Consider the following 11,832-nt stretch of genomic DNA (forward strand, 5'->3'; position numbering starts at 1 on the left):
GAATGTTTAAAAACCTTGATATTTAAACTATTTCCGGTCTTCACCTCCACGTTATTCATGAGCTGATGTACTACCTGTATAATCATTCACTCGATTTTGCCAAATATCGGAGATGTTCTGTCATTCGTTGAAAGGAGGTTATGCAGCAACTTTGGTCGTTTGACTTTTGTTTGACTGCGTATACCGAGTCGGTGCTCCTGAGCGCGCTCAGAGATAACCTAGGAGGTGTACTGCTGAAATGCGCTGAATTCATTGAGGAACATGATAGAGCTCGGATTTTATAACCAGCCTGTTTCTCACTTCGCAACAATGTCACTAACCACTGTTTCCATCCACAGTTTTTATGCGAGTAAAATCATACCGCATAAAAAAACATTTTTAAATCACAACATCTGCGATGAAAAGTTTTGGTATCGTTATATATATATAAATGCCGACAGCTCATGTGTTCTGCTCCTCACGGTGAGATATGTTAATGTCTGTAAAATTATGCAAGAAATGGTGGTGGAAACACACCCTTTCACAGATCAACCATTTAACCCCTTCTCCCCCGTTTCCCTCCTCCCTCTCCCTCCACACCTCTCCCTCTTCTCTCCCCTTCCATATGTCATCTCCTCTCCCTTTCCCACCCACCCCCTCCCTCCCCTTCCCCTCTCCCTCCTCTCCTCCTCTCCCCTCAGCTTCCTAGTCAGTTTCATGGTGGACGCCAGGGGTGGGGCCATGCGTGGTTGCCGTCACAACGGGCTGCGCATCATCGTGCCGCCCAGGAAGTGTTCCGCTCCGACGCGGGTGACCTGTCGCCTGGTGAAGAGGCACCGCCTGGCGTCCATGCCCCCCATGGTGGAGGGAGAGGGGCTGGCAGGACGTATCATCGAGGTCGGCCCCACCGGGGCACAGTTCCTCGGGTAAGACGGAGAGAGGGAGGGGGATTGTGGACGAGAGAGAGAGAGAGTGTGTAATGTGTGTACGTCCTTGCGTGTGTGTGTGTCTGTGTTGACGTTCTCTTCTCCCCCCCCGTGCTGCGTAATGGATCAGTAAGCTCCACCTCCCCACGGCCCCGCCCCCTCTCAACGAGGGAGAGAGTCTTGTCAGCAGGATACTACAGCTGGGGCCTCCTGGCACCAAGTTCCTGGGGTAACTAAAACACTACAGCTGGGGCCTCCTGGCACCAAGTTCCTGGGGTAACTAAAACACTACAGCTGGGGCCTCTAGGCACCAAGTTCCTGGGGTAACTAAAACACTACAGCTGGGGCCTCCTAGTACCAAGTTCCTGGGGTAACTAAAACACTACAGCTGGGGCCTCCTAGTACCAAGTTCCTGGGGTAACTAAAACACTACAGCTGGGGCCTCTAGGCACCAAGTTCCTGGGGTAACTAAAACACTACAGCTGGGGCCTCCTGGCACCAAGTTCCTGGGGTAACTAAAACACTACAGCTGGGGCCTCTTGGCACCAAGTTCCTGGGGTAACTAAAACACTACAGCTGGGGCCTCCTGGCACCAAGTTCCTGGGGTAACTAAAACACTACAGCTGGGGCCTCTAGGCACCAAGTTCCTGGGGTAACTAAAACACTACAGCTGGGCCTCTAGGCACCAAGTTCCTGGGGTAACTAAAACACTACAGCTGGGGCCTCCTAGTACCAAGTTCCTGGGGTAACTAAAACACTACAGCTGGGGCCTCTAGGCACCAAGTTCCTGGGGTAACTAAAACACTACAGCTGGGGCCTCTAGGCACCAAGTTCCTGGGGTAACTAAAACACTACAGCTGGGGCCTCTAGGCACCAAGTCCCTGGGGTAACTAAAACACTACAGCTGGGGCCTCCTAGCACCAAGTTCCTGGGGTAACTAAAACACTACAGCTGGGGCCTCTAGGCACCAAGTTCCTGGGGTAACTAAAACACTACAGCTGGGGCCTCTAGGCACCAAGTTCCTGGGGTAACTAAAACACTACAGCTGGGGCCTCTAGGCACCAAGTTCCTGGGGTAACTAAAACACTACAGCTGGGGCCTCTAGGCACCAAGTTCCTGGGGTAACTAAAACACTACAGCTGGGGCCTCCTGGCACCAAGTTCCTGGGGTAACTAAAACACTACAGCTGGTGCTTCCTGGCACCAAGTTCCTGGGGTAACTAAAACACTACAGCTGGTGCTTCCTGGCACCAAGTTCCTGGGGTAACTAAAACACTACAGCTGGGGCCTCTAGGCACCAAGTTCCTGGGGTAACTAAAACACTACAGCTGGGGCCTCTAGGCACCAAGTTCCTGGGGTAACTAAAACACTACAGCTGGGGCCTCTAGGCACCAAGTTCCTGGGGTAACTAAAACACTACAGCTGGGGCCTCTAGGCACCAAGTTCCTGGGGTAACTAAAACACTACAGCTGGGGCCTCTAGGCACCAAGTTCCTGGGGTAACTACACTACAGCTGGGGCCTCCAGGCACGGAGACCACTGAGAGAGAGAGGGGACACAATATATACCCCGGCCCCTGGTCTCATCATATATACCCACCGAGCCAGACCATATATACCCTGGTCTCATCATATATACCCTGGTCTCACCATATATACCCTGGTCTCACCATATATACCCTGGTCTCACCATATATACCCTGGTCTCACCATATATACCCTGGTCTCATCATATTTACCCTGGTCTCATATCTTCTCCCCAGCCTTCTCCACATTTGAGTTACAGTGTCGTTGAGTTCCAGTTTTATCCCATTATTTTTCCTCCCCATATTGTAATGTTGTGATTTTTCTATGTTCGGGAATAGTATGTCACCTGACCCTCCTCCTCCTCTTCCTCCCCCTCCTCCTCATCATCAAAATATCATATCCTTCTGTTTGCTTGAATCTCCTCCAGGAATTTCTCCAGGATTTCTTTGTCCCTCATCTTGTGATGTTTTGTGTTCTTCCATGGAATGCGTCCTCCTGTCATCACGACCTTTACCCTCTAACCCCTGACCTCTGACCCTCCAGGCCTGTGATTGTGGAGATCCCTCACTTCGCGGCCCTGCGGGGCACGGAGCGGGAGCTGGTGATTCTGAGGAGTGAGATGGGGGAGAGCTGGAGGGAACATCACTGTGAACACACTGAGGAGGAACTCAACCAAATACTGAACGGCATGGACGAGGGTGAGGGGAGACGGGAGAGGGATGAGGGACGAGTGGGAAGGTGTGGTACGGGGAGAGCTGGATGGGAGGGAGGACAGGGAGTGGACGGGGGATGAGATGGGTGAGAAAGGGGTGAGGGAGGAGGCATGAGGGACGCAACAGGACCGGGTGCCATGTTAATACCAAGCCACCAATCGTTCTACCTTATTCTTTCACCAAAGATTAGGAAACATTTAGGTCTGTCTGACTGCTCAATCTGATTGGTCCTTGTGTATCATCTGACCCTGTTTCCCGGTCCTCCCATTGGTTCGTCCTCCAGAGCTGGACTCTCCTGAGGAGCTGGAGAAGAAGAGGATCTGCCGTATCGTCACCAGGGACTTCCCACAATACTTTGCGGTGGTGTCGCGCATCAAGCAGGACAGCCAGCTGATTGGTCCCTGAGGGAGCGGTGCTGAGCAGTACTCTGGTACCTCAGGTCCAGGCTGTGTTCCCAGAGGGGCTCTCACTAAGAAGATCAGGGTTGGACTACAGGTAGGGAGGAGGGGGGGTCTGTGTTGAGCAGTACTCTGGTACCTCAGGTCCAGGCTGTGTTCCCAGAGGGGGCTCTCACTAAGAGGATCAGGGTTGGACTACAGGTAGGGGGGGGGGGGGTCTGTGTGTGTAGATTTTTCAAGTTGGTCTTCGGCCCAACAAAAATTGATTTGGTAACGACAAACTGAACACTTTCAAGTTCGTTGTTTCTACTTCCTAACTCTTGTCCACTTCCTCCTAGGCCCAGCCAATCAGCGTAGACCTGGTGAAGAGGATTCTGGGTAACAAAGCTACTTTTAGCCCCATCGTCACCTTGGAGCCCAGGAGGCGGAAGTTCCACAAGCCAATCACCATGACGATCCCTGTCCCCAAAAGCTCGACCAATGACGGGACAGGCAACGTGTTTGGAGGGGACACGCCCACTCTGCGTCTGCTCTGCAGCATCACTGGTGCGTAGGAAATGACTGTTGATTGGTTGATTGGCTGATTGTTTGATTGGCTGTTTGATTGGTTGTTTGATTGGCTGTTTGATTGGTTGTTTGATTGGTTGTGTGATTGGCTGTTTGATTGGTTGTTTGATTGGCTGTTTGATTGGTTGTTTGATTGGCTGCTTGGTTGATTAACTAACTGACTGAATGATTGATTTTGAGTCGTCATGTTTACCTTCTTGATATTCATCAAAGCCTGGTTTCAGTCAACCCACATTAATATGTTGAATATGTTTACCGGAGAGTTCCATCCTGATGTGTGTTCTAGGTGGGACCACTCCTGCCCAATGGGAGGACATCACTGGCTCCACCCCTCACCTTCATCAACCAATGTGTGTCCTTCACCACCAACGTGTCAGCGAGGTAATGTGTGAAACTGGTGTGTTTTCATCTGTCTGTTGTTTTAGACATTCTAGTGAAAACATCATCCTCTTTCTGATTCATTAACTGATGGAATTATTGATTCTTCATTGGATATGATTGATAGGTTGATTGATTATCTAGCCTCTTGTAGGTTCTGGCTGATAGACTGACTGCCAGATTGGTTGATCTATTGACTGATTAATGAATCCATCAATTGATGAATTATTGATCACCCCCTCCGGTGCGCTGTAGGTTCTGGCTGATAGACTGACTGACAGATTGGTTGATCTATTGACTGATTAATGAATCCATCAATTGATGAATTATTGATCATCCCCCTCCGGTGCGCTGTAGGTTCTGGCTGATAGACTGTCGTCAGACCCAGGAGGCTGTGAGTTTCTCTACCCAGCTGTACAGAGAGATCATCTGTGTCCCCTACATGGCCAAGTTCGTCATCTTCGCCAAGACGCTGGACCCCATCGAGGCCCGCCTCCGTTGCTTCTGCATGACGGACGACAAGATGGACAAGACGCTGGAACAGCAAGAGAACTTCACAGAGGTGGCCCGGAGTAGAGACGTAGAGGTGAGAGGAGGGGAAGGAGGAGAGGAGAATGGGGAGGGGGAGAGGAGGAGAGGAGAGAGGGGGAGAGGAGAGGAGAATGGAGAGGGAGGAGAGGGGAGAGGGGAGGGCGGGAAGGAGGAGATGGACAAGACGCTGGAACAGCAAGAGAACTTCACAGAGGTGGCCCGGAGTAGAGACGTAGAGGTGAGAGGAGGGGAAGGAGGAGAGGAGAATGGGGAGGGGGAGAGGGGGCAAGGAGGAGAGGGGGAGAGGGAGTACAGGGGAATGGGGAGGGGGAGAGGGAGTAGAGGTGAGTGGTGGGGGAAGGAGGAGAGGAGAGGAGGAGAGGGGAACGTCTGAAAAAGCAAGAGAAATTCACAGAGGGGTCCGGAGTAGAGAGATGTAGAGGTGAAGTGAGGGGGGGGTGGTATTGGTATCTGACCCTGTCTGTCTGTCTGTCTGTCTGTCTGTCTGTCTGTCTGTCTGTCTGTCTGTCTGTCTGTCTGTCTGTCTGTCCCTACAATAGGTATTGGAAGGGAAGCCTATCTTTGCAGACTGTTTTGGGAACCTGGTTCCTCTGACCAAGAGTGGACAGCATCACGTCTTCAGCTTCTACGCGTTCAAAGAGAACCGTCTCGCACTCTTCATCAAGGTAACACTCCATTACTGGACTTATTCTACGCTGGGAGAGTGTGACGTAGTTGTCCACTTTGTTTTAGTTCTGAATGGACTTCTTCTACGCTGGGAGAGTGTGACGTAGTTGTCCACTTTGTTTTAGTTCTGAATGGACTTCTTCTACGCTGGGAGAGTGTGACGTAGTTGTCCACTTTGTTGTAGTTCTGAATGGACTTCTTCTACGCTGGGAGAGTGTGACGTAGTTGTCCACTTTGTTGTAGTTCTGAATGGACTTCTTCTACGCTGGGAGAGTGTGACGTAGTTGTCCACTTTGTTTTAGATCTGAATGGACTTCTTCTACGCTGGGAGAGTGTGACGTAGTTGTCCACTATGTTTTAGATCTGAATGGACTTCTTCTACGCTGGGAGAGTGTGACTTAGTTCTCCACTTTGTTTTAGTTCTGAATGGACTTCTTCTACGCTGGGAGAGTGTGACGTAGTTGTCCACTTTGTTTTAGATCTGAATGGACTTATTCTACGCTGGGAGAGTGTGACGTAGTTGTCCACTTTGTTTTAGATCTGAATGGACTTCTTCTACGCTGGGAGAGTGTGACGTAGTTGTCCACTAGGTTTTAGATCTGAATGGACTTCTTCTACGCTGGGAGAGTGTGACGTAGTTGTCCACTTTGTTTTAGATCTGAATGGACTTCTTCTACGCTGGGAGAGTGTGACGTAGTTGTCCACTAGGTTTTAGATCTGAATGGACTTCTTCTACGCTGGGAGAGTGTGACGTAGTTGTCCACTTTGTTTTAGATCTGAATGGACTTCTTCTACGCTGGGAGAGTGTGACGTAGTTGTCCACTAGGTTTTAGATCTGAATGGACTTCTACACTGGGAAACAGTGACACGGATATATAGTTTACAATACATCATAGACACTGGTATATAATTTAGTATGTATTTTAATGAGTTTTGAGTACATCATAGACACTGGTATATAATTTAGTATGTATTTTAATGAGTTTGATTATACTGTATAAAACCAGAATGTTTTTCACATTCCTTGCTAATATTCCCACGCTCACCTGATTCCATGAGTCTCCAGTGATTGGTTGATTGGTTGATTGGTTGATTGATTGATTGACAGATTCGTGACTGCGCCCAGGAGCCGTGTGGCAGACTGTCCTTCACCAAGGAGCCCCGCACCTACCGTAGTCTTACCCACAAGGCAATCTGCAACCTGAACATCACGCTGCCCACCTACTGCAAGGTAAGACACATGGACACACCTGGACTGAACACACCTGGACTGAACACACCTGGACTGAACACAATGTGTATTTACATTAAATAATGATAATGCTGAACACACCTGGGCCTAGACACACCTGGACTGAACACAATGTGTATTTACATTAAATAATGATAATGCTGGTGCCACCTGGAATGAAATGAAATAACGCTGAAGATATGGCTCATACTGAATAATGCTGTCCCAAAACAGATCTGTCTCAATATGAATAATGTCCCAAAACAGATCTAAGAAGCTCAGTGTGAATAATGCTGTCCCAAGAAGCAAAAGTCTGACTCAGTGTGAATAATGCTGTCCCAAAACAGATCTGACTCAGTGTAGATAATGCTGTCCCAAAAACAGATCTGTCTCAACATGAATAATGCTGTCCCAAAACAGATCTGTCTCAATATGAATAATGCTGTCCCAAAACAGATCTGACTCAATATGAATAATGCTGTCCCAAAACAGATCTGACTCAATGTGAATAATGCTGTCCCAAACAGATCTGTCTCAATATGAATAATGCTGTCCCAAAACAGATCTGACTCAGTGTGAATAATGCTGTCCCAAAGCAGATATGACTCAATGTGAATAATGCTGTCCCAAAACAGATCTGTCTCAATATGAACAATGCTGTCCCAAAACAGATCTGACTCAGTGTGAATAATGCTGTGTGAATAATGCTGTCCCAAAACAGATCTGACTCAGTGTGAATAATGCTGTCCCCAAAACAATCTGACTCTGACTCAGTGTGAATAATGCTGTCCCAAAACAGATCTGACTCATGCTGTCCCAAAACAGATCTGACTCAATGTGAATAATGCTGTCCCAAAACAGATCTGACTCAGTGTGAATAATGCTGTCCCAAAACCCATGCTGTCCCAAACATCGGATCTGAATAATCTCAATCTGTCTCAATATGAATAATGCTGTCCCCAAAACAGATCTGACTCAGTGTGAATAATGCTGTCCCAAAACAATCTGAGTCTGACTCAGTGTGAATAATGCTGTCCCAAAACAGATCTGACTCAGTGTGAATAATGCTGTCCCAAAACAGATCTGACTCAGTGTGAATAATGCTGTCCCAAAACAGATCTGTCTCAACATGAATAATGCTGTCCCAAAACAGATCTGACTCAGTGTGAATAATGCTGTCCCAAAACAGATCTGACTGAATAATGCATCCCAAAACCTGACTCAGTTGAATAATTTCTCTGACCAGTGTGAATAATGCTGGTGTCTCTATTCACAGATCTGTCTGATTCAGACCAATATGAATAATGCTGTCCCAAACAGATCTGACTCAATGTGAATAATGCTGTAACCAACTACTGACTCAGTGTGAATAATGCTGTCCCAAAGCAGAAGTCATAATGCTTCTTGTCTCAATTAACAATGCTTCCCAATAAGTCTGACTCATGTTAATGCTGTCCCAAAACAAACTTTTTTTCCCAAAACAGATCTGATTTATGTGAATTCTTCGCTGATATGAATATTGAACCTGACTCAGTGCTAAATTGCTTACAGTCAGTGTGACAAAAAGATCTGTGAATAACAAAAAATGAATAATGCTGCTGAGTTTGAATAATTTTCCCGGACTCAGTGTGAATTTTTCTTTCAATATGAATAATGCTTACATTCAGTGTAAATAATGCTGTAGCAAATCTGAGTCAGTGTGAATAATGCTGTCCCCAGATCTGACTCATTAATGCTGACCCAAAACCTTCAGTGTGAATAATGCTGTAAGTACCAGTGTGAATAATCTGTCCCAAAACAGGAAGAACAGATCTGATCAGTGTGAATAATGCTGTACAAATCTGAGTTGTTTTGTCCCAAAACAAATCTGAGTCAGTGTGAATAATGCTGTCCCAAAACAGATCTGTCTCAATATGAATTTGTCCCAAAACATCTGTTTAATATCCCAAAACAAATCTGACAGTGTGAATAATGCTGTCCCAAAACAGATCTGTCTCAACATGAATAATGCTGTCCCAAAACAGTTCTGCTGTAATACTGGTGCTTCTTTACTATTCAAGGAGTCTGATTCAGACCTAGACCTTGTCTACCTTTTACCTGTTAAAATTTGATAAAATGTTAATTAAAACACTTATTTTTTTAAAACCCTGATTTATGTTTCTTCGCTGATCTATGAACCCTCCTTTCTTAGTAGTGATAAAAAATGTAGCTGAGTTTATTTTTAATTTTTTTTAATTGATTACATTTTGTTGGTATAACCTCTGCATTAAACTAACCTTCTAGTCCAGGAAGAACATACCTGTTGTTTTGTTTACAAATACAGTATGCAGGCCAATGATTTGCATGGTTTAAACATACAACAATATAGTAATATACTATTACTAACACCTGGTCTAGTTACCTGTAGGTTTCTATGCTGACCACTGTACTATAGTAATATATACTATTACTAACCTGAATCTATTACCTGTGGGGGTTCTATAGTAATATACCTAACACCTTGCCAGATTACCTGTGGGTTCTGCTATGCTATAGTAATATAATATTACTATAACCTTGTCTAGTTACCTGTAGGGTTCCCTGACCACACTATAATATACTATTACTAACATAATATTACTATACCACCTATGTAATATACTAGTTACCTGTGGTGTGGGTTCCTGACCACTATGCTATAGTAATATGATATTACTAACACCTGGTCTAGTTACCTGTGGGTTCCTGACCACTATGCTATAGTAATATACTATTACTATAACCTTGTCTAGTTACCTATGGGTTTTCTGACCACTATGCTATAGTAATATGATATTACTAACACCTTGTCTAGTTACCTGTGGGTTCCCTGACCACTATGCTATAGTAATAGTAAACACCTGGTCTAGATACTATTACTAACACCTGGTCTAGTTACCTGTGGGTTCTGGCCGCTATGTATAGTAATATAATACTATACACCTGGTCTAGTTACCTGACCGCTGTACTATAGGTTAACACCTGGTCTAGTTACCTGTGGGTTCCTGGCCGCTATGCTATAGTAATATAATATTACTATACACCTTGTCCTAGTTACCTGTGGGTTCCTGCTACCACTATTACTATAGTTAAGCCGCTATGCTAATATTACTATTACTAACACCTTGTCTAGTTACCTGTGGGTTTCCTGACCACTATGCTATAGTAATATGACTATTACTAACACCTGGTCTAGTTACCTGTGGGTTTCCTGACCACTATGCTATAGTAATATGATATTACTATAACCTTGTCTAGTTACCTGTGGGTTCCTGACCACTATACTATAGTAATATAATATTACTATAACCTTTGTCTAGTTACCTGTGGGTTTTCCTGACCACTATACTATAGTAATATGATATTACTAACACTGGTCTAGTTACCTGTGGGTTCCTGACCACTATGCTATGCTACCTGGCTGGTATACGTATGCATAACACCTGGTCTTCCTCTGACCAATACCCATTCTGTGGGTTCTCCCTATACTATAGTAATATACTAACTAACACCTCCCTGGTCATGGGTTTGACCATCATCTATAATAATATGATATTACTATCATCATCTGTGGGTTCACCACTATACTATAGTAATATGATAACTATCAAAGGTTTTCCTGAACTATACTATAGTAATATAATATTACTATAACCTTGGAATTACCTGTGGGGACCACTATACTATAGTAATATGATATTACTATTTGAGTTACCTGTGCTGTATGAATGATATTACTATTTGGGATACTGTGACCACTGAATGTTTGATATACTATAACCTTGAATGTTTGACCTATACTATAGTATGAATGTTTGAGAGTTACCTGTGGGTTCCTGGCCGCTATGCTATAGTAATATACTATTACTAACATGTTTGACCACTATACTGTAATGAACTGTTTAACACCTTGAGTTACCTGTATGAATGCTATGTAATATAGATACTGTGAATGTTATGCTATAGTAATATACTATTACTAACACCTGGTCCCTAGTTATGGGTTTGAGATACTATAACACCTGTGAGTTATAGGTTTGAGATATGCTGAATGAATGTTTTGAGATACTGTAATATGAATATTTGAGATACTGACCACTATACTATGAATGTTTAACCTTGATACTGTATGACCACTATACTATAGTAATATGATATACTGTATGAGTTATGTTTGATATACTGTATGAATGTTTGTTCCTGGATATAATATTACTTAACCTTGTACCTGGCCACTATACTATAGTAATATGATAACACCTTGTCTAGTTACCTGTTGGTTTCTATACTATAGTAATATGAATGACCACTATACTATTATGACCTTGTCTAGTTACTGTGACCACTGAATGTTTGAGATTACTGTCGTTACCTGTGGGTTTCCTGGCCGCTATGCTTTATACTGGTATGCATCCCTTCTCTCCCATTCCCATTCTGAGATACTCATATGACCAATGTTTCATCAGATACTTTATGAATGCTTGAGAATGCTGTATGAATGTTTGAGATACTGTATGAATGTTTGAGATACTATATGAATGTTTGAGATACTGTATAGATATTTGAAGATACTGTATGAATGTTTGAGATACTGTATGAATGTTTGAGATACTGTATGAATGCTTGAGATACTGTATGAATGTTTGAGATACTGTATGAATGTTTGAGATACTATATGAATGTTTGAGATACTGTATGAATGTTTGAGATACTGTATGAATGTTTGAGTTACTGTATGAATGTTTGAGATACTATATGAATATTTTGAGATACTGTATGAATGTTTGAGATACTGAATACTGTATGAATGTTTGAGATACTGAATGTTTGAGATACTGTTGAATGCTTGAGATACTGTATAATGTTTGAGATACTGTATG

General features: G+C 44.3%; 1 pseudogene; it reads left to right on the plus strand.

The window, feature by feature from the left end:
• Positions 1 to 680: 680 nt before the first annotated feature.
• LOC127927818 (ankyrin-2-like) lies at positions 681 to 9,045 on the plus strand (annotated as a pseudogene).
• Positions 9,046 to 11,832: the final 2,787 nt, after the last annotated feature.

Source organism: Oncorhynchus keta, unplaced genomic scaffold (assembly GCF_023373465.1).
Source record: "Oncorhynchus keta strain PuntledgeMale-10-30-2019 unplaced genomic scaffold, Oket_V2 Un_scaffold_17821_pilon_pilon, whole genome shotgun sequence".
Taxonomy (NCBI): Eukaryota; Metazoa; Chordata; class Actinopteri; order Salmoniformes; family Salmonidae; genus Oncorhynchus; species Oncorhynchus keta.